The sequence below is a fragment of the Adelges cooleyi genome, unplaced genomic scaffold, assembly GCF_023614345.1.
Source record: "Adelges cooleyi isolate 19-005CV unplaced genomic scaffold, UGA_ACOO_1.1 ACOO_flye_CR_arks_rails_tigmint_CR_PRNA_574, whole genome shotgun sequence".
In the NCBI taxonomy this organism is placed as follows: Eukaryota; Metazoa; Arthropoda; class Insecta; order Hemiptera; family Adelgidae; genus Adelges; species Adelges cooleyi.
Window position 1 is genome coordinate 479596 of NW_026096268.1, and position 25442 is coordinate 505037.

Sequence of the window (25442 nt, forward strand, 5' to 3'; positions counted from 1 at the left end):
ATCTAAGCCTGATAGTATACCCATGAATACATATCAATAAAATTAAAATACTAAATACTTACCATACTATATGTTATATTATTATAATCATCGAAATCACATATTGAGTGCAGTGTTAATGAGATATAGTGAAGGTACTTTAACCTTAGAAAAACCTACCTACGCTTTTGGCCGGAGTCCAAAATTATTATAAAATTATTTATACATACATTTGTTATTGCACTGTTGCGTTACTTTATTAAAACAAATACTGATTAATTATTTTGCATTATATTTTTTGAATAGAGAAGCGTTTTTTTTTTAATTTAAAGTAATCAAAACCAAAAGCGTTCAACTGACAATTTTTCTGAATACAAATTTACGATAATATCTCTTTTATTGGATTGAAATTTTAAAATATCTTATTCTAACACGTTTATTTTTGCTCGCTTCAAGTAGAATAACATATCATCAGACCATTCATATGTAACTACTGGGTTAAAATAACAACTTTTTTGTGTCCAGGCATTTATGTACGTTTTCATCTATAACAAGATTGTAATCACAGATAATAGGAACATGGGCCCCAACCCAAGTCCCAAACAGCAATATATTATAATTACCTATTTATATTTTCTAAGCGAACTTTTTTTCTTAGGTTCGATGGAAAAAGTTAAAATATAGAATTCATATTATGGTTAAGATTTACGGTGATAATATTAATGATTTCTGTATTGAGCCAGATACATTCAATTGTAAGTGTTTCATTTTATGATGAGTGTTAATAATAAGCCAATACGCTTAATAAAAAGCCGTAGGTCACAAATCACAGCGATTACATATTTTTGCTCGCGCCCCTTTTCCGAAAACTATTTGAATGCAAAACAGCATGTAATAATATTACTATTATTCTAGTCGGTGACATAATATATTCTTATAAGACAAAAAAACTGCTGCTATTAAAATACATTTTGCGATTTTATCGATGCAATTGACCGTCCCGGGTATGGTCTTATCTTTGCAGTGGAGATTTTGTGAAAACTCCTGAGCAAACTGTATAGCGTACTGAAGACAAGTGTTTTCGAATCGCTGCGTTCTACGCGAGAAATAGGTCAATACGACTATATTTTTATAGTATTTATTTAAAACTATGAAATGGAAAATTTGACGAACAAGATAAGTGAGATACTTAACCAAAGTTGTAATAACTTAGCGTTGCGCATATGCTTAGATATTTCCATAAATGAGATAAAAACGAATAACACATACAAATAAAATCCGGTAAAGTATTTTTTTTTTTTCATACAAACCAACAAATAATATGCAATCGGTTGTTTATGTACACGGATTGACCTTTCCTCGTTGAAAAAAGCTGTTCTTGAAAAATTACCTTTTCACTATTTAAAAACCTATTCAAACGTACTTAACTACGTTTGAACACTCGCAAAAATAAATGTAATAACATAGTTTTTTGTTGACGTTTTTTGTTTGTAATATTATTCAAGGTATAGATTTCAACGGATAATTCGAAATACAATTTTAGCAACCAACTTGCAGTTGTTCGTTGGCAATTTTTTTTTAAAAAGCTAAAATCAGAACCCGATTGTTTTTTTCTATTTTTCCGTACACCCTTGAGTGAGTTTTTTTCCAATAACAATCCAATAATATTGTCAATTAAATCTTAGTTGTGCCGACAATACCAACATAATTACACACACTGCGCAATGGTAGTAGATGTACATGATGACGAATCATTTCATATTAATACCACATTAAAAAATATAATATATTTTTAAAATAATAATTGTCATGATATTTGTCAACATCATTCTATTTTATTCTACGTTAAACTTATAGCATTCAATATCTGTACATTCCGTGTTCAGTGTTTAAATCAAATTTCAATTCTGATATATTTACTATTACAACTGTGTTTTGTCTTTTACCTCTTTTGGAATGGTAGGTGAGCTTTATGTTACACCATTGGAAAATGTGACGTATTTTATGACAAAACCCATTTATTTTGTTTTTACATGAAGTTATTAATTTATTTTTGCCATAAATGTTTTTTTTTTTATAAATTGCTTTTGTGATTACACATTATAGCAAAGAATAAATGTTTTCATTTTGTTTCTTTGAATACCTACAGCCGTTTTCTCCAATATTTTTTTCTGTTCACCTCATGTTTTGCGTACACGTTACTAACGTGACGTTAGTTACATTTCTACCCTCGTCCCGCCACAGTCATTTCCGGTTCTTAATTGATTCAAAAATGTATATAAAAAACAAGATAAGGAAAAATTATTCACTATTTCTGGTAAAAAGGTTATAGATATTTTCTTGATTTTCTATTGTACTTTTATATAAAAGTAGAAATCTATTTAATAATTCTTATAATCACACCTAAATAGGTTTATTTTGTATCGTTAGTGTAAAAAATAATTGAATGGTTAAACTTTTTGGGAATTTCTTTTATTTCTAAAATAATATAATTTTACCAGAAATGTTGATGTTTATTGTTTTAAAGTTTACTGCCATGAGATTTTGAAAAAAATAAAAAACCCATAACTGCATTTACTCCGCGGTTTTTTCATTGAACCCAACTGCATTTAATGATTATATGCACATACTGAACGTATTTGTTTTCAAATTGACTACTTGGTAAGTGCTTCTACTTTATATTTCTGTACAGGTATTTAGTCAAAGTTGAACTTTATATCTTTGATTACAACAAAATATAACGATTTTATCATTTAAAAATTTGTAAACAAAACATTTTTATGAACTCAACGCGTTGTCCGTCTGATGGTTTATAATTATTTAAGTGGTTGTTAATATATTTTTAATTTTCATAAAAGTATTTAAACTTGAGACCTCGTTCAACATCATATTTCTCGACGCTCTCTACAGATGTCGTGTGTGGGCGATTTGATTAAGTCATAATAAACGAACGTGGGTCAAACTTTGGTCGAAGTGATGCCATAAGCTCACGTTGTCAATGTTTGATAAAACGGATGTTACGCGGCACAGGGTCATTTACGTGAACTAGTTGTACAGGTGCAAGTGACACAGTGTATTTTAAGGAGACTGTGTTAAAACATAAGTACAATTATAAATAACTTATGTATGGTCGTTGAACGTCGTTTAATGTGGCAAACGACAATCATGTCAGTTTGAGCAGAAAGATAAAAGTACTATGTCATCATTTTTTGGCCAAATGCTCGACACGGCGGTCGGTAGAAAAACGCTTTCTTGTACGTTGCTATTATGTATCGCTTGTACAAACCTAACGGCTAACTGTAAAAAATTCCTTCTTTTTTTTTTTTATCAAAATAATAACAACGTATTAGCCTCTCTAGTGCAAATCGTCGACTAGTGCACTGCGACAATGTTTTGCGATAGTAAGATATTAAAAAAACTGTCGGTTTGGCCGGCGTTTCGATTAGGCAATTCAGGCACAACAATGTCAAGGGCTCGCCGGCCGCCGTATCGTAGGAAGATTAAAAAAATAATAATAATAATAATAAAAAACTACAATTGCCCGCGATATGCCCATTATCGCACGGCGGCGATAACGATTACGTTAATTAATCGTCGTTATTATTATTATTATTATACTATCTAATATACAATAAGTAAGATTATCGTCGTTAATTATCACGGTTTCATTGATGTGCATGCGCGCACTATCGCTAATAATGCACGACAACGTACCTAAATATCTTATGTTTTCGCAGTCAGAGTCAATGTCAACGCGCGCGTATCCTATTTGTTATTGTTGTCGCTTTTTTTTCGATGTGTAAAATTTAACTGAGCAAAAAAAAAATAATTGCAATTTTTGTGGTGTTTTTTTTTCTTTTTTGCCAACTAGATTTTCACGTCTGACAACGCCGTTGGTGATCTTATCGCAAATATCAGAAAGTCGCCCCCCCCCCCACACACACACACACCATAATAGTCAACTATAAAATTTAATAAAAAAAAACAATACAGTTGGTTTGGGGTCGACTCGTCAAGTACTGAGAACGATCTAGTAACAATTTTCAATAGTTACATGTTTTTTTTTTGTATATTAGAGCAAACAAAACCAAAAAACGTTTAAAAAAGAACCAACGTATCTTACGTTAAATTGATCACGCTGTATACATGAAAAAAAATATTAAATGTAAACAATCAAACACGCAAAAATATGTCAATACCAACAGGTAAAACAATATGGCATTTTACAAAAATTATTACTGCGTTTGTGATCATAGTTTCTGTTTGTTAATTCTCAATAAAAAAAATGTTGACTACAGATTTTAGTAAATATTACAGCGTTTTATTCGACCTACCTTTAGTCAAATTTGTCGTATATTGAGTTCAAAAACTATCCGACCATTCTAGGCAAATGGCTCAATGGTATTCTCTTGGTTTTTTGCTATACGTCGTTTTTATTATAACTAAAGAATATATATGAATATATTTTTTTTTAATTACATTAATTATTCATCCGGATAACTCTAATTAAAGAGAACATTTCATAATTTAGTCGACCAATAAATTGTTATGTAAATATTTGTGATAACTTTATAAATTATAAGTATTTAAAAATGAATTTAATCGCTGGTTGAAATCGCTAGAATAAGAAGTTCACTTGTGCAAAATAGACTAATAAGTGTATAATGTAATTTTTCATACTTTTGACTAAAAAAAAAAATGTATATTAGTTCTAATAACACTTGTGAATTAAAATACATTAATATTATATATGTTAACATAAAATAGTAATAAAATTAGGAAATCTGAATTTTGTCGGATGAAAATGAAAAATGCACCAATTATATTGTCCTAATTTCTATGACAATAAGTAAAAAATGCTGTGTATGTTATTTGCCTAGTGTTATCTTAAGTTTTTAAGTAGGAAAAAATTTCACCCAACATTTTTATGATATACATGAGACAAAGAATACTTATTTGCCTTTAGGAATTTAGTTATCATCGAAAGTAATTTTCGGGAAGGCCTGTTGTCGCTTTTCTAGACTTTATCAAATAAATTATCATGTACCTAATTTGAAATGATAATAAACAAGTATATTTAATAATATACCGAGGAACAGGGAAACGAAGAGATTCAAGTAAAAATCTCAAAACATTTTTTTTTTGTACTTATTTGGGACCTATTTAGCCATCAACTTGTAACAACGATTTCGAGTGTACATCACGATAACCGGTACTTTTGTTACAGACAAACTTGTCGAATACGTCCAATTCATCGTTTAATTTATCGTTTTATTCGGTAATAAGTAATTTGTTTACTCAAAAACAAAATATGTCGTTGACAAACTTGCAACACAATAACGGTAATGATACAACTTTCTATTTTAGAACGATTTAATCGTGTGTATCAACCGATAGTGTTTAATACGACAAAACGATATTATCAATAATAATTAAAACGGTGGAAATATTGTTATCATAATAAACAGACCAAACCGAGCGTTCATCGAGTGATGGTTAAGTTCGGCAGCTGCCGGCCTTCATCGGCCCCACTCGGCGTCCGTTTTCCCGCCGCCGCCGCCGCCGCCGACAAGTTACCGTGCGACCGCGTTTCCATATCACAGTGAACGCTCTGTGTGCACGCGGTTCAATCCGTTCAATCGTCCCGCCGGTCGTTTGTTCAGCTAAAATAATACTCCGTCCGCCTAACCGGGTTCCGGGTGTTGTAAATCAATTTTATTACTGTTAACTCTTATTTATTTTTTTTTTCTTCAAATTTTTCTTGATTTATATTGTTTCGTCAATTTATCTCGATTGGTGCTAATTTTCGTCTTTTCCGTCTCCACGCGTACACGGTGTGTTCTCGGGTTTTTGTGCCTTTTCGAATTCGCTTTGATCTTTTCGCCAATCTCCGCAGAACCGCTTCCAAGAACAGCTACACCCCTAACCGCACTGTTGTTGGATAACGTCTTTCCGCCGTCACTTTCGGCACGGATTTATACTGTTACCGGTGAGTCGATTCATTGATAAAACGTACTATATAATAATACTACAGTATAGACAACACGTTTGACCGTTTTGGCCGGTGGAATGGAAACGAATCGAATTTGTCACTTGACCCGCGACATATTTTTCGGATTTACCTAAGAGTTCGACGAAGACGGTTTTCGTAAAAATTCTCAACTAAAAACCAACAAACCTTAAGTGTACTTTTTATTCAATCAATTTTTGTAGAATTCCATTCCTTGCACTGTCGTCGTCGTCGTCGTTGTTATCGGTGTAGTAATAAATGTCCTATTTTGCGACCGTACAGTCAGTTTTCTCTATTGTGTTTCTAAAATTTTAGCATTTTACTTCAACAACAAACAAAATTAGACAGCTTGTGATTTATATGTATAGCTGGTTGTACATTAACTAAAACAACAGACGGGAGTTTCGTTGCTTTTTGCATCCGTCACACCAAACGCGTTGGCTCAACTTGCAACTTTGGCGCCATCTGACAACGGCCGGTACGTTGGGATAGGTAAAGGTTGTGCGCTGGTAGTCGCTCAAAATAAAATGACGGTTCTCACCTGTCAGGTTTTTTTCAAAATTGAATAGCTTCTCAGCTCCGCATCTGAGCTAACATATACAAATATATATATATATGTATATATTTTTTTTAAAACGAAATACTATAATTGTTATTGCGTAGCATTAACTTCGATGTGAGTTTTTAGGGTATAACGTTACCTATCCGTTTACCCCGTGAACGTGTCAATAACCTTTGAAAAAGTATTTAATCACCGTGCGTTTGTCGGTTGCATAGATATATAATAATGTTTTTATTATATACAATACAAAGTGTTTGCCAATAACAAATACAACTAGTGTTATTATAGTCATTAACGACGACCGTTTGTGATATTAAATAATATAAATATATTATATATAATGTTGTGATAATCGAAGCGAGGTCCCGCCGGTTATGCCTACGCTCCGATAGCAACGGTATGGCTAAATAGAAGAAAAAATATGTAAAACATATTAATAATAATAATAATAAAGTCAACCGACTCGCTTAGGCGTCTTGCTTATCGGTAAAAAAATAACTTAACCGGTAAAAATATTAAAGAAAAAACGCCCAAAATTTCCATACACGTTCAACATTTTTATAGTAAACAAGTGTAGTAAACGGGACAAATGTAAATATTATGAAAGATGGGGGGGGGAGGGTCAAATGCAAGTGAACATTTTTGACATATAAATAACCATTTGGTTTTTATATGTAATAACTAATAACACTTTAACATGAAATTATTAAAATTATTTGATATTTGTAATTATTACTTTGACAAATTTAGCAGCTTATGCACTTCACCATACATTTGCTATTACATAATATAAATAATAATTATTATTATCGAATAATTTTAATTTCCCCGGTGAAACGTACATTTCTGTGTATTTATACAAACAAATGGGTTTACATCTTCCTCGTTTGCCGCAGCACACGGTAATTCGCCGCTCGCTTTAGTTTGCCTTCCAGAGATCCTTGAACTTCCAGACGACGTCCCAGACCTTAGTTCAGCAATACGATCTCCAGAGGGTCCAAATTGAAAAACAAATAAAAAAAAACCCGTGAGTAAAAATTTATCAAGGTGGACCGAGTCCTGAAAAAATCCTTGGGCGTTCACAAGAGATTCGCGGTCATGACGTCATCCGTGTAAACAACGACTTTAGTAAATACTAAAAACAGAGGTCGGACAGACTACTGTTGTAGGTTGGAATAATGACAGGTTTGCCTGAAAACAAAAAATAATAGCATCATTGGATCGGTTTAAAAATAGGTACACTCGTAATTAACATATTATGATACGATTTTCTCCTTCGCCTATGCAAAACTTGCCTTGGGTACTAGATAGTTCTACGAAATCTATTTTAATTTCATTACACGTAGTTATAGTAGCAAATCAAACGTCATCAGATACTCTGTAAAAGTTTGAAAAATAACACTACTAGGCCAGAAATTAGGGATGGGATAATTGTTGACAATAAATATATTCCTCTTACCGCAATTAATGTCTGCAAGAAGATGTGAACAGGGTGCAATTATATTGCCGAACTATACCTAACAGATAACTAAACTAAATAAATAGATAACTAAAAATGTAAATTTATTAAAAATACATTTTTTTTCTTGTCTAAGCTGACATTTATTGTATTTTATATGTATATATATATATATATTTGTCTATTAAACTATTTATCTATCCATCCATCTAGCTGTCTATCAATACAATAGTTTGAAAGGTAAATTTGAAAGTCTGGAACCTTGATTTTTAATTACACTCCCTCCGATTGTGGTAAGGACGAGTTTGGCTCGACAATATGACTGTGAAGGATCTGTAAGTAATTTTTAAAGTATCTAACTCGACCAAATAGATAAATATTATATGGGTAACAATTTTGCATGTAAATCTTGCATTGAATTTCGAGCTGTAAATATTGGCATACTTCTAACGGTAGACAATTTTTACACGGTGTGTAATGATTAAATTAAAAAATTGTACCTGTAAATTTAATTTTTTCCCCTAATTAGTAATTCCTTGCAAACTATACGAATATGATACGAATATGATTAAAAATAATTACACCACTCTTGTATCTTTTTGATTACTGTTATTAAATTAAAGTTTTCGAAAAATCTATGCGTTTCGGTTGACCTCTGAATCCGTCACTGTTTGGGTTATTGAACATTTAAACAGTTTCTCACGCCCGACAACTTGTGTGTTTTTTTTTACCGTTTTCAGCTGGTTCGACAGCTCTTTATATTCATATTATAATCGTATGCATATTTATATATATATATATATTTAATGCAATTATTAAAATCATGACTTAACCCTTTTTTTTTTTTTTTGCCGGGTCCGTCATGGATTTTCTATTAAACCTATCTCGATAACCGGCGACGACGATGATCGGCTCGGCGACAAAGAAGTGCGAATAGTAAAAAAAAAAAAAACCCAAATTGTAGATATACAATATTATACACCTGCTCCACCTCCAAGCGAGTTTCACAAGGTTTTTTAGCAACGCGGAAGAAACGGTCGCCTTGATGATAAACTCGCTGAGTTCCACCTTGAACGTAAACCTTGATTGCCACCGATCGCCTTATAGCCATAGCGTACAACAATAATGTTTCGTTGCAATACTTTTTATTTAACAGTATTATATTACTATACGAATTGACCGATCGCCCACGGGTCTGCCGCATCCCGGGGCTCGTCGTATAATGTGTATAGAAAAAAATTGCTCAAAAAAAAAATGTATTATAAATTTAAAATTATATAAATTAATTACAATACAAAATTCAAAAAACCGATGGAACGTTTAATTTTTTTTTAGTGTCAAGGTCGCGGTTGGCGCGTATGATAAGCTTGCTTGCATATTATTACTCGAACATGTTTTCCTAAAGGCGATAGTTTTTAATAATAATAACAAAACGATATAAAATATGTAGACCAAGTGGATTCCGTTCGACAGATGTGTATATGTATGGGAGTATTATCGTTTTAGAGTTATCGAAAAAAAAAAATTTTTAAAAAACAATCGCACTCGGTAAACGTGATTTAATAACACATATTATTATTATTATAAACGAGGATTGGCCGGCGCGCGCAATGCGATCATCGCACACACAACAGCCTTGAGCGTTTGTACGCGTGACACACTTATAATATAATATATATATATATATTATCATATGTGTAACGCGAATCATTATTGTTATTTTTTTTTAATATACCACTTATTTGTTTACATGCAGAGCAGATGAGCTCTTGGTTAATTTTCGTCCAACTCGTCAAAAAAAAAACGGTATGGCCCGTCGTTATATGTCTTCACCGTCGACTTCGATCGGTTTATTTTTTTTTGTTACTTATTATTATTATTTTTTTACCCACTTGTATTTTATTTTACCGGCGACCTTGACGCGGCCTCCACAGACCTTGCTCTCCATCGAGAACTACTCGGTTGTATTTGAGTGTTTGGATTCTTTTTTTTTTTATTTTTGCCGAACGATTAAGCTAATTAAAACGATACGCAACAATTGCGTGCATGTGTGAATGAATCCGTCGCCTGAGCACTGCAAAACATCTGTACAATGTATACTCAGGTACACACGTTACTATAAATTATTATGTGCAGCACAATGTTGCTTGTATACACGTTATTGTGCCCTATATTAAAATCGGAGTTGAGCAAAATTCTAGTATTATTATGACAGAAAATAGATACATTTTTTTACTAGTAAAAAACTTTATTCGTAACTCGACGGACAAAAGTTAATGGGATTGTGTATAGACGAAAATTATCTTAAATACTTTCAAAGATTAATAAAAACAATCTTCTCAGCTCCGCATCGATGCCGAAATGTGTTATAACCGGCGTAAGCACGTGTATTGTAGTGTTAGAAAGAATAGGCGAAAAAAAAGCCCGGGGGGACGTGTCTTTCGTTTTTCGCTTCCAATACGCGCCCTTGGTTTTTGATCCGAGTACAATAATCCAAATCAAATAAGATAGCAAGTCACTGGGCGCTGATCAATAATTGATCTAGGTACACGCGAGCCGTCTAGCTGCTATTCATTGTGGCCATCGACGAACCCACATTTATACACTTAGCGACGTCCCTGTAGGAAAATAATTTAGATTGAAGTTGAGTGTTTAAAAGACAATTTTTTTTTTTTTTTTTTAATAAACCGACAGCTATTAGAGACAAGACAGATCGGTACTACACGAGGGCAACCGACTGATTCGCCCTACAGTTTGTTTATATGCGAAGCTCTTTTACTATATTATATACTCGCTCGTGTGTCGTATATGTATATACTGCAAACTACAAAGGTGTACTGTTATTGCGTGCAATGTTTAGTGTTTACATACATACACACACACATACATTATCTGTCACCGTATCTCCGAAAAAAAAAAAAAAAAGTGACATTTTACACTGCGTTATATCCAATATTATGTGCTACCGCTACTACATAAGATGTTATTGTAATATACTCGAAATTGGTTCATTGTGTGTAGATATCGCGTGCGCGTCTTGTATTCATGTAATAACGTTTTTTTTTTCTTTTTCTTTTTTTTTTTCTTACCGATTTTCATTATTATATATGTGGAAACGCGAAAATATCCATTGGCCGTTTAATTACACCCATACAGTGTACAATATACACCAGATGGGACATAACGCGCGAAGGCCGAGTGTGTTACATAACGATTTGTATATGTACCGCGATTTTTAACGTATTATCAAAAAAAAAAAAGGAAAAATAAAAAATACCTCCGTCTCCTCGCGGCTATTGAAACCGTTATATATATACATACATATATACTTATAACTGATGGCGAAATCGGTTAGGCATTAATACTTTTACAAAAACGACAAACGGTAATAACTGACTGTAATAATTATTGTATCCAACCTTTGTCCGACTGCTTAGGTGGGCGGCGTACGAGATAATTATTATATTTTACTGTCAAGGTAATACAAATTATGTCGATCTGTAAGAGAACTATATTATGTAGACAATATAATAGGATACAGATTATGTAAGCGGGATAAGCAATATTATCAATCGGGCTCTGAGCGAACCGCCAAAAGCACATCGAACGCTCGTTCTTTATTTATGATTTTTAGGTAGTCGATATTATTCTTCGGGACATCTCAATCGATTCAACGTGGTATCAAGTAGAAAAATAAAATAAAAACGATTTGTGTGCTTCGAGTGCAAATCGACAAAAATACAATTTCCATTTTTAAATTCTGAAAAAATTTCGAAAATGACCGAACCGGTTTTTTTATTATTTTTCCAGGCTTACTCTTTTAGGTGTTTGTCTAGTGGCAGAACTATAAAAACTCAACCGTCCGATCGGGTGAAAGTTTTAGGAGCGCCAATTTTGGGAGCTGTTGCTATTGGATTTAATTTACGTTAGTTTGACAAATTAGTGACTTTTATCCAATAGTTTTCTTTGAGTAACCGAGGGGTCTACCTCGGTTCTTCCTATCTGTCGGTGTAATTACTTGTATTTATTACTCTCCATTTTTAGGCTTATTAAAGCGTTACGTGGTGTACACATGTAAATAACTCGTTTTTTTTTTTTTAATCAACAGCTGTTGGCGAACTAATATAATAACAAGTTTCACCTATTTATTATTTTTTTCCTTAAATAGTTATTATACAGCACCTAAACATTATGATAAAATTCCATTGACCAAAGGTCTCACTATCGAGTACCTATATGTAAACCGCGATAGGGTAAACAGGTTATCTGTACCACATGAATTTCGGAAACAATAGGTACTACGCGTATACTTTAATAATAATTTAGAAAAAAACAATAACTGCACTTTTTTGAGAGTTGCAACAAGCACAGCTGTTAATATAATAAAGAAGTTTAGATGTTAATATAAAATTACGGACTAAAACGGTGTAAAATGTTTTAAACCAATTGTAAAACGGTCGTTAACGTTAACCGCAATTTTTGGGCACCATTATAAATAGGCTTTGCTAGTATATTATTATCAGCTGTACTCTGAACTTAAGCCGTAGCCATCTATGACTAGGTATGTATAGAATTTGAATACATGAACAACGGCCATGGAAAAAAACAAAGAGAAAAACCCATAAGAAATAACGACATATTGTTTTTCGATGATTAATATGGCAAAAGTCGGGGAACTTTATTTATAAACTAAGTAGTGTTAATTTGAATTTTCTTTATGTATCGCGAAAACCAATGATGAAATCAACTTTAGTGCAATGCTGTCGATGGGAAATCTGTAATCAGACGTAAAAAGAGTTGGAAAATGTTTGTATCCCAAATGGCGCATATTGTCCGTCGTCGCTGTGCACCTGTGCATATACCTATACCGATGATGACCACTCCGATCGATGGAAAAGATTCGAGGGGAATGTTGTCGGGGTAGTCGCGAAAACGGTTTTGTCTGACAAGTTCCGGGAAGTGGTCTGAGCGTGTGGCAAACTTTTGATTTTGGCGTAAAAGTTTTCTCACCTCCAAACCGTGTTATTAGTGCGCAATTGTGTTTATGTGAGAGACGGTCGGGCGAAGGCTACTCGCGGAGACCGATAAATACAGGGTGTGCGTTGCCGTTCTGAGACGCTAGTCGTAAGCGGAAACAGCTCGGTGGTGGTGGTGGGGGGGGGGGAGGGACGACACCCTCTAAATGTAAGTACGCGTTTTGTAAATTGAAAACGCTGAATTTTTTTTATTTATTATTTTATGATCATCTCAAACGACATAATAATTGCTACTATGTCGATATCATATTATAATTTGCGAGTTGTTGTTTGTGTTTTTTCTTTGCACCTCTCTCTCTCTCTCTCTCTGGCGTTATTTCTGTTATTCGAATGTATTTTTACTTTTATTTTACATAATAAGTGTACTGTTGTTGTCTCTCCGGACAGGTTAGATGTGTATAAAATAATATTATACATATATATACCCACAATCGTCGATAGCGATATAATTTAATAACGGTACACCGTGATGATGGCGTTCGCGCACAGGAGAAAGAGGCGGCGGACCGGACCGGCTATAGGCACATAGATAGCGGCTAACGGATCCACGGCTTGTTCGCGCCGTGTTATTTAATTCCTTCGGAAGACGTGAAAGTGAAAACGCTAATAACACCGTTAACAAAATGCCGGCCGATCCAACCAGACAACCACGTCGAGTGAAAGTTGCCGCTGCCGCGAGAGTATACACCTAAATACATATATATATATATATAGTAGCCGTGTATTATTTTTCCCGTCCATTGTACACTATTGTAGTATAGCCGTTGATCACCCCCCGACACCACCACCACCACCCCCCCCCATCTCCCCTCTGGTCCCTCCGAAAGCGGCGTGTTTAGGATAGGATACGTTTTTGGACGTACACCAAACATTTGCCGGGCTTAAACAAAAAAAACACACTGAATCTTTTTTGGGCTCTGTTGTCATCTTTGCTGACTTAACCGGCGACTGTTCATTGGATTCGAGCTGCATTACTTTCAGTCACAGACAGTCACAGGAATCTGATACTCGACGAATTGACTGTAACGCAAACTCTGAGACAATGTGCGAGAACATAATATTTTTTAAAACACGCCAAGTGATAAACAATTTTTAAATGGAAATAAAACGCTGTCTAATTCGTTTGCAGTTGTCATCTAGTGGTTGAACGTGGAAGACGAATTTCAATCGAGTCCATGCACGCTGAGTATATTATGTTGGCTACCTATTAATAACGAACGGATAATAGACTGACGCCTATGACAAACGATGGCCCGTCGGTTCAACGAAAAATAAATTTGTTCTCTTGTCAAGGCATAGTCGCCCATCTGTCTTTTAACGTTTCAAGTAGGAATATTAATATTATTATCTTTGTAGCGAGTAAAACCAGAGGCGTATCCCGTTTTTATTTTGGGGAACGCCAACGGTAATGATCGTGCAAATTGTATAATATTATTATCGAGTAGAGATTTGCCATCATGAGAGATTTTTAACGTGATTACAAGAACTCGGCACTTGTTGTTTTTTTTTTTTTATCAAAACAAACATACTTTCTAGATAATTAGCATAATGTCTAATATAAGACTCACGGGTACTTTAAATACTCATTTTAATATACCCTTTGACCGTGAAGAAGTGATATATTATTGAAATCATTAGAAAATCCATCGTTCGTTCAGCGTTTATACAAATATATTGTAGAAAGTAAAATCCGCACTCGCGGCGTGCTTAACTTTTTGACAAAATTCCACTCGATTAATATAAATTCCACGTGGATGATTCTATCTAAACAAAGTCGTGGTTACCTAATTATATGTAACCTAATTGTTATAAAAAATGATAACTTTCGGTTGAGATAAAGATCATAAAAAAAAAAAACATTAACGGATTGATAAATATTTAAAAAAAAATTAAAACGCCTCGCTATAATATCTCAACCGCGCTAATAACACTGTCTATTACAACTGTATATGTTACAATCAACGTCAAAAGTAATTTGTGAAAATAGTGAAAAGATGAAACATACGCGACGTGTAAACTGTTGTCAGTGTATATGTATACGTTGTGCAGTTTCGCCGAAATCTTTTTTCTTTACATTAATACAAAGTGTACACTTTTTTATCATACCTTAATAAAAATCTATGGACTTTACTCCGTTTTCTCGACCGAATGTGTATCTATTTTTCAATCAGGTATACCAATACCGTGATGTAATATAACATAATCTTCCCTCATCACATCTTTGAATGTTTATTTTGACATAACTTTGCACAAATAGTACTGACTTTGGGTAAATGTCTATTTTGTTATTAAAGAAAAATAATGCACAATTCAATAACCGTTTTAATTGTGATTTTGTCTAATTCGCCGCTTAAAGATCAATTATTATGTTTGATAAATATTTTCAATCATAAATATAAAAAAATGTAAGACAAGACTCAACAAGGCATTATTAAGTTAAATGGTTAAATTTGCTAATACATGTTTAAACTAAATAATTATTTGTACAGATGGTAGCGTAATCTTTTTTCCTCATTAGTTACAAGCTCATAATTAATCAAATTAATACTTATCGATGTAATAATTAAATAAATTAACTAATTAATTTAATTCATCGTAAAATACTGCGATTCGAAGTATTTAATTTATCTAAACCGGTCGAGGCTTACATAATAAAATAAAATTATCGCTTGCCAAAATGTATGCTAGTTAACATTTCGCCGGGTATTATGTTTTAGTTGTTCGCGTCACGGGTCCGCCAAAGGGTACTTTGCGGTTGTTATTATAATTATTCGTTTTGCGCAACCAATTCTTTTTATGGATACTATTCATAATATAATGTCTATACACCAAACGGCTGGATAACACGGTTAAGACGTAGACGCGAGTTTCTTCTTTCCACTCACACATGAGACTTAATAATTATTTTGTTATAGCACCTTAATGCGCGCTTAATTTGCCGCAAAGTTATATAAACCGCTCATCGCACCCACGCGCGGTTTAATTAATATCTGTGTATTTATATGCGTTCACACGTGTCGCTGTAATTAGACGGTTATAATAGCAATAGTAATGTGTTACACGTTTTTTTTTTTAAACAATTAGCACACACGTAGCGGTTGTTGTTGTTGTTGTTGTTTTTTTTGGGGGGGAGGGCAGAATAGAGAAAGACCTAGAAGACTATTAACAGCGAAAACGAAAGTGCACGAAATGCAATTAAAACTGGACCGTAACCGGCGCGAACAACGGGACCAGCAAACGCTATGACGACCACTTGCGCTTTCACCTTGAACGAATCGGATTTGCTTATTTTTCTGTGAATTTTTTTATTATTTTTCTGTGAATTTTTTTTTTAACACCGATAAAGATATCGTCCATAATCGAACCCGCCAAACGTATGTACACTTTAACGGTACGCCAAGAGAAAACGCAAAAATGTAGAGCGCGAAATTATAAAAAAAAAAATAATACAAATATAGTTTTTCAACTTACCGTAGCATAATAATAACGTTATCCATTCATTACAAATTATAGTATTATCGTTTATCTCATTGGTGTTACTAGGTATACATTATAAAATGTGACATTTTAAAAAATAATGTACATACACTAAAGCTAACTAACTTATAAGAGCACACAATATGCTGACACGTTTTAATTTTTAAAAAATGTAAACGTATACTGTTTGTAAGGTTTCTTTGCGTTGAGTGTTAGACCAATCCATCGGTCAACAGAAAATAGTCGCAGTATTTAATTTACTCGTTTAATCTGTTAGCGTTCCTGTTGATCTTTATACAACATACGAATTAGTCAGCCTATTTAAATAGGGTAATATTTGTATTCGATAACGTTATATCACCGCTCAATGTTTACATAATAATATTATTATAACTCTATTAGTTATGAAAAATCTACTCGACGATAATTAGGTAATATAACTTAAATGTTTTGCAAAATGTATATGTAAGTACACTAAAATCAAGCTTAAGACGTTCAAACATTTTAATAACATACAATTATAGTATTCTAAAACTTCTTAAATTTTTGTATTTTATTTTAAATATTAACTACGTTTTCTAGGGAATCGCCCGGTACGTAACATTATAATAATATATTATTATCATACATATATATATATACCAACACACTACTCGGATGTGTAATACATAGCTATATGTATACATTACAATGCGTCATACCGACAAATTAGTTTTCTTAGAACTTCTTTGGAAATTTTAATCAAACGCGCTACATCTGCAACTCCCGAGAACCCTCGAGAAGTCTTTCCCCGAGCTCATAATATTATTATTATCTCTAACCGACTGAGACTATGCAGGGTATTCGTTTTGGGCAACCGCTTAAACAGTAATAACCGCCAGTTATTTCGCATAACACACACACACACAATATAATATGCATGCAAATAAAATAGGTGAATAATATAATTTAGCAAACCCTGTCTCAAGGAATCTCTAAAAAAAAAAATATAAATAATAATATTATTATACATATTCAAGTGCGTTGTCGTAGCTCGGAATAGAGAAGACATTCAATTTAACGGGATACAGGATGATAGGATAGTTTTTTTTTCTACTCGCTTACTTCTCAATCGTAAAACTTGTAACCTATTGAAAGAAGTTACTCAGAGAGTGACATATAACTCACACAACAGATGTATTCAAATATTTGAACACGGAACACGTTAACGGGAACACGTCTGTAAATATTGTAAAAAATGCATTTTTCTTCATGTTGTTACCGTTTTCTGCATTAGTCTATTTTTTTTATAAATGTTTGGTAACGCGAATTATGTTTACTTTGATATAGCCCGATAATATATTTTACTGAAATAAAAAAAAACCTAGCACACCTAACGGCTTTGGGCAAGTAAGTCGTTTTCTGATTGTTTCCAAAGTTTTGCAGAACAAAACTTGCCTAAAGTTAAGAAACCCTGTCGAAACTTTTAACGACCATTTATTTAATGTTTGTTCGATGAAAATCAACAGAGTAGTTGAAACTAGAAAAAATTAGTATCTACCTAACAAACAAAAATACTTACGATTAAACGCATTAACATTGTTGTTGCGTATTCAAAACAAAAACAAGAAGTTTTTTGGCTTAGGAACTAGGAAGTTATGTTACCCAAAACGGGTTTGATGGGGGCATTTGTTGAGCGCTGTTGATTGTTAAGAATCATTTTTACCACAATCTTGAAGTTTCACTGTCGACATAGACAAGTTGCATTACTACTCGAACAACATGATGATGATGATAAATAATAATATATTACTATTATAATGCTAATGACATTGTCCGGGCAGCCTTCGATGCGATCATGACGGCGGCGGCGGCGGCGTTTATTTTGCATGTTACCTTCACATACACCTTGAATTGTTAAGGCTAAACAAGACTCGTATACACACACACGCTTCATAGATACGTGTAATAGCACTTGAGTACAATATGTGTGGGCTGACTCACAAAGCGGTTTCATAATATATGAAACGTTTAAAAAGTTAACGTTTTTTGGTTTGGTTTGGTTTGTAACGCCAATGGTTTTTTGATTTTGCGCATGTATAAAATTCTTCGGGAAAGAGAGCGGTTGACAAAAATAAAATTGATGTATCTCTTGTATTATCGACTTGACCCATTTTTTTTTATTTTTATTTAACCAGAGCTTACGGATAACCGCCCGGCCGTCCCACCGTAGAAAAACGAATCGTTTGACCTAAATAATAATAACAACAACAATAGCAATAACGTAATAACAATCCAGCAAGCCGTGGTTTGTTCGCCGCCGGCAACAGCGGATCTCCGTCCAATTATGTTAATAATAATAATATTATCGTTATAATATTGTACGGCCTTTTGCAAGTTCCGTGTGCAACAGGATGGTTTCTAAAATCCGAATAAATATATATATATATATATTCTTAAATTTATTATTATTATAATATACACTTGATGATAATCAAATATACGAGTGTTGACGGCTACGGCCGAATGTGTGAGAAAATATTCCCATCGGCTATCGTTGTAACATAATATACAGCTATGTGGAGTTAACCGGTTCGGCAGATTCACCAAGAAATTATAAAAAAATTACGCCAACGGTACACAACGTGCGAACGGAGAAGAAAAAATAAATAAAAAGAGAAACGCACAAATTCTTCATCTATATACTTAGATATGTATACAGTTGTCCGGCGTGCACACACACACACACACATACTTTCACCTACAACACGGTTTTGTTTTTTTTTCTGCTTCTTCTTCTTGGTCGAACGGTACTCCTTTCCTTTTCCGACACGAAACGGAAAATTCGCATCAATTTGGTTGTTTTTTTTTTTAATTTTCACCGTTTTATTAACCGATTGTTTTATAGACGTGTTTTCCCAGGCGACGATGACCTCGCGATAATTATCGAAACAGAACAACGCACCGATGATTTCTTCCGAAAAATAATAGATCATTAATCGGTTGATCTGAGTCCCTGACTGACGGAGTCAAATGATTTTTCAATATGGGTCTGGGACGAGACGTTCAATCAGGGTGAACGATGTGACGATTGCAATGGTAAACCAGTACGGTGCCGCATCTCTGTATAATGTTTTTTTGTAAATTTTTCCACCGAGGACGTCATTGGGTTTTTAAAAAATAAATCGAAGCTAATCGCGGTAATTACCTCTTCGACAATTAACGCAACTAAACCGTTACAAGGAATTTGATGGGCGCGAAACGGAGGCACTTTGTCGGTGTACTTGATATTTATTGATTTTTTGGTCATCCTCCGTGCACAAAACTTGATCGGGAAAAAACTATTCGGATAACTAGTTAGAAAGTTTTAAAGTTGAGTGGTTTTTTTATAGTAAGTATTGTAACAGAACTAGTAAAATTTAACTGCACCAATCAACATTGGTGCATTGGACACCTCCGCGTCGACTTCCTGCCGTGCTCGAACAGGGATAATAAATAGATGACTTTGTTGTGTAACGCGCAAAGTAGCTTTCTATGATATTTCAAACGGTATCCGACTTATAATTAAATGTTCTAATAGGCGAACGACTGTGCTTGACGCTGTAGGTATCCTATTAACATGTTTAACGTCTAACGTTCTAACGGGTTAGCGGCTATAGGAAGTAGATAAGCGTAGTATAGTATTAAACATAATATCTACTATCACGGATTGAGTAAACTAATTTAAATTTTTATAATATTATAATAAGCACGTAAAACGCATAAAAGTCGATTATTTAATGCGCACAGCTTGTTTGCAACGTTGATTTCTCTTAATTATTATTTGTGTACTATACATGCGATCGAATCGCCCGGATCGCGTCTGAAGTCCTCGGCGAAGGTCGCGTTTTTTTGGAAAAAGTCGGCCCCGACCGTTTCCAAGGTGAAACCATAATCGTTTTGTTTCGATTTTTGGCGCGATTAACAACACATACACATACACGAGAAATACCTGCATCGTGTGTGTCGGCTATTTTGTTTTCGGGTGATCCATAGATAATCGTGCGCCACATGGGTAATGAGAGAGCGAGACGGGAGAGGGAGACGGATGGATAGAACACACGGACAAGGACGCTACGGCGCGAGTGAGTGTCGAACCGGCAACACCCTGTGTATGGTATTCGGCAACAAGCGAATTTCATGATCGTCGCCCACACATACTTAAGTATAAAATTCTAAAGCGTCTCTCCCCCCCCCCCTTTCCCCCACGGTCTGTGATATTATCGTCACAATATGTGGCGGTTGCGACCGAACGGCCTTGTTGACGCGAAAGTGATCCGGCCGAAGGTTGCGACCTTCTTTTAGGGTCATTTAATTAAGACATTTTTTTTTTTTTTCGCGTCTACGATTATGATAATATATTATTGCAGTGTATGGTGTATGTATTCATTAGCCCGGTCTTCAGGCAAAATTTCTCAGCGTCGCCAAAAGGCAAAATTAATAAAATTCTCCGATATCAACAACCCTTTCTTTATGTATATACACGTATATGATATATATAGTAGGAGGTCCGACGTCTCGCGTACACACAGCGTTCGCCGAAAAGTTCAACGACTTTCTCTTGCACACAGACACATATACTTATATATATATATATACTTTTATGTATTATGTATACTCGATAAGCGCAGTACAGTGGTGCAACGGGGAGGGTCGTCGAACCGCGACGACATCCCTTATTTAACATTTGACAGACAACGGGTCTTATATTTTTTTTTTCATTCTCAACGCCGTGCACATGCGAGCTATACATAAATTAATAATATTATTTAACCTTTTTTTTTAATACATATGTTAAACAACGAAATAAAATTTGCACGTAAAGGTAAACGAACTCCACGTGTATGGTGACGACCAATAATGTGTCATCATATTTTTAAATAAGTTCAGATGCGGAGGGTAGATCGAGGATAAAGTGTACACTCTGTAAAAATATGACGTATTATAATTATAGTTTAAAAATAGGTTTGTTTTAAATGCGTACAACGTGCACTGCTTGAATTTAATTTTAAGGTCAAATGGACTTAACCGAAAACTATTGTCTGTTGGCTGTAATACACGGGAAAAAAATTCTAGTTGGAATAACTAAAAAAATAGTTGGCGCAGCTGAACGTTTATTTGACCGAACTAAATGTAAAGTTGCTTTAACTAAAACTTTAGCTGGCCCAACTATTTATTTAGTTATTCTAACCAGAAATGTATTGTGTCCCTTTTTTTAACCACAACTCTAGTTGAATTAAACTGTGTGTTTTTTTTTTTTCTGTATACTTAACGCGGCCGCGATAAACTGACCGAACAGCTGTTATAGGACGTGTTCGTGTGCAAATAGTCGTCGTCGGTCCCGTGCAAAGCAGGAGTTCGGACTTGGGACTTGGAACACATCGCCAGAGCTAAGGGGAGGCAGTTAACATAAAATATATTGTAGTAGTATTCGGCCACCTCGGCGAATAACCGTGCAGCAAAAAATGACACACAACACGGTCGACCAAAAGTGGAACGCGCGCGCCCCGAGCAACGTCTTGCAAGTAATTTTTCAATTGTGTCGTCGCCATGACGACGGGGTTGTATCTGGTCTGTCACCGACCTCGGGTAAAAATATTCGGGTTGCGACCACCGTCAGCCACTTGATGATATTTCACGCGGTGTGCATTATATACACGGCGTATACATGTATACGTCATCGTTCTACAAAATAAAATACAACGAACCGCGCCGTTATGAAATATTTAGCCGGCAACAACTTTACAGAAGGATTGTAATGTGTAATTTTTCCGCATCGCAATAATAATAAAAGAAAGAAAAAAAAAAAAAATTCCACACTTTATTGCCGTTTTCCAGACGCGGGTTTCACTCTGTTTTTTTGAAATTATTTTCAATATTCATCTCCGACGGGTCTTTTAGCAAAAGGCGACTTGCATACCGAGTACTATTATTATTAATTGTAAATACCGCGAGTAAACCAATTTATTAATACACATGAATAAGAGTTGCGTAGGGTGGAACTGCGACTTAATTATGGGGCAATTGCTAATTTTTCAAAGTAATAATCATTAGTTTTAAATTGTATGCTTTTAACCCCTTGTGTTATAACGGTAAATCATTTTTTTAATGAGTATTTATAAGTAAAAATTACAATTATCGAGCTTATTTTGTGTTTATAGTTTTTAAGTTTTTTTTATTTAACGATACAAAAAACTTATTTTAATGTTCAAGTAAATGTATTATATTTTATGCTTGCATAGAAATATCGAGTTCTATATTATTATAATATTATTCTTGTTAAAGCTATTCATTTATTAACATAATATTATTGCACGAAAAAACATGTGTATACATATATATGTTGTTTTTTATTATTTTATCGGTGTCTGTTAGCCGACTGAGTACATAAACTCAATTTAAGGAAGTAAAAAAAATATGAATAGAAAATAAAAAAGTAAAAAAATATGCGTAAAAATAAACAAAGAACATATTATGCAAAACATAATTTTGAATTTTGATTCTTTATGATGTAAATTCAAATGTGTTCCTTACCTAGCTATATTATGGATCACTCGGTAAAAACATGCAAATGCATGAACTCTCTTTGGCCCTTGTTATTAGTGTCTAAGGATCCTTAATCCGTTTTCTGATAACGTTAACGGTTAATCCGTTGTTGGCTATTGGTATATTATATGTTTTATTATATATTATGGCCCCCGTCTGTTATATAAACTCTCGTCGAATTACTAGGTATACCTATATACCTGTATACGTATTTACCGTGTAATAATATATAAAGCAACAGTTAACGTAATTGCACTATTGTTGTTACTTGTAAATTGATCTATCTATCATCATCATTAAAATAGTATTACAGACAACCTGCGCGATTTTCAGTGAGTTTATTTTGTCGACGACCGACCCAATCGATTTTTTAACGCGTTAGACATTTTTTTTTTTTTAATTGAAACCGTCAAGTGTTTCTTCGGTATACATATACACAACCACTGCGATTATCATAATTATTATTGTAACAGTCTGGTGGCCTTAATTAATATCCTAGCCGAGAAAACGGAGGCGACCGCGAGGTCTTTGTCGCGTTAAAGGATTTGTTTTTTTTTTTTTTGGGATTTTCCAACGAGCAATTAACGATTCGGCACGTGCTTTCTCCTCGTGGTTATTATTATTATTTTTTTATTACTATTATTATATTTTAGTTTGTGTGATTGCTTTTTTTTTGCACTGACCTAATGGCAACGGACAGACCGAGAGAAAACATTATTGATCATCATCAGCGCATCATATCGTTCTTAGAAATCGGTATATCGGCCAGTGTACATGTGACTTTTGTCTCGGACCCAAAGTCCACGGGACGCGTTGAAAATAGTTTTTTGCGTCTCGACACCTTGCATCGCCGAGCCTTTGATGTATTATAACTAAAATAGACTTATGTATTATCTCAAACATGCTACCGCGGTTCAGCTACTCTTTAACGCATAATAATAAATAATACAATTAGCCTTTGAGCGTTAACCCCTCGTCTCCTCGGTAGCCGATGTTTAAACACGCGTAATTATAATAATATATTACTTCTTTTATACGCCGATCGGTATTATAACTAGTTATAATAATTATGCTATTAACGATTGGAGAGTAAACGGATAAAAAAAATATAAAATCTTACAGCGAAATGACCGGTTATAATAGTTATCGATTAAACGGAAGCAGCCGCGGAAGCCGTTTGTGGAAAACCACCTACTTTCAACATTAAGTGTTGCGCAATGCATATAATCGGTTCAGACAAAATGAATAAAGTGACGCGACGCCTCGGTCGAGATTGACACATTATATAAGGCAAAGAGTCATTCAAAGGGTCACAGAGGCGTGTACAGGATCAAAATTCAGAACAGGCCCAGTTATAAGAAAAACATATGTGTACACATTTGTTTTAAGGGAATTTTTAATACATTTTTTAAAATGTACAGTCAATCATAGTATTAGTAACTAATAATATTTAAATATAATAATAATTGTAATATTTATTTAGGAAATTGAATCTTTCCGTTTTTCATTTTGGTGAACTCGTCGATTACGTTTGTAGGATCTTGCAATAACGCTAAATTTTGAAGACGCGTAATAGTCATCGGTAGATGTCCATAAATATGTCTTGATTTTTGTCATCATCGAAAAACTTCTTTCGGCTGATGCCGAACTTACTGGTATAATCAACACGCGTTCAATAACCAATTTAATTTCCTCAAATGACTTTCCCGTATCGCATATTTCTTTGTAAAAATTCATAATATTTTTACAGCTACTAATGCTACAGTGGATATTTTTCGATAATCGGCATTGACTCATTACTTTATTCGAGAAACATTCATCATCTTCGTAATAATATGTGCACTTTTAAAACAAAATTATCATTTGAAAAATTTTACACGACAACGAGACGTCGTATTATTATTATTATCACTTTGGAAATATCTTGTATACATTTATTTTTTATTATCATATAAATTATATTATGGTTGTTGACGGTCCATAATAGTTGAGGATCGCCGATTAATTTTACGTTTATTAATTTTAGTTAAAGATAGATTATTATTTTACACGGCCATACGGGTACCTACGTGGCATGTGAATTATTGCAAACACAATTTATTTACTAATCGATTTTTGACTGACTACCAAAACATTATATAGGATCACTTAATATGATCATTTTTTATTTAAAGAACAATTTAAAAACAGAAGCGAGGTGAGAATTAAGTTCAAGCCAGGAAGTCACACTTTGTTCGCCACTCGACAATACTTGAAATACCATTTCTTTTGACAACCCCTTCTTCACCTCCGACTTTGAAAACCAAGTGATTTGCTGTGTACAGTGAGCTTGGTGTGTTTATATAAATAACATGA

General features: G+C 34.0%; 1 protein-coding gene across 1 annotated transcript in view; it reads left to right on the forward strand.

Annotated features, from left to right (window-relative positions):
• Positions 1 to 5591: 5591 nt before the first annotated feature.
• Positions 5592 to 25442, forward strand: part of LOC126843827 (ecdysone-induced protein 74EF-like) — a 96175-nt gene continuing 76324 nt past the window's right edge. Inside the window, exon 1 of the mRNA XM_050581637.1 lies at positions 5592 to 5968. The gene's annotated coding sequence lies outside the window, so the exon portion shown is untranslated. The remainder of the gene's footprint in view (positions 5969 to 25442) is intronic.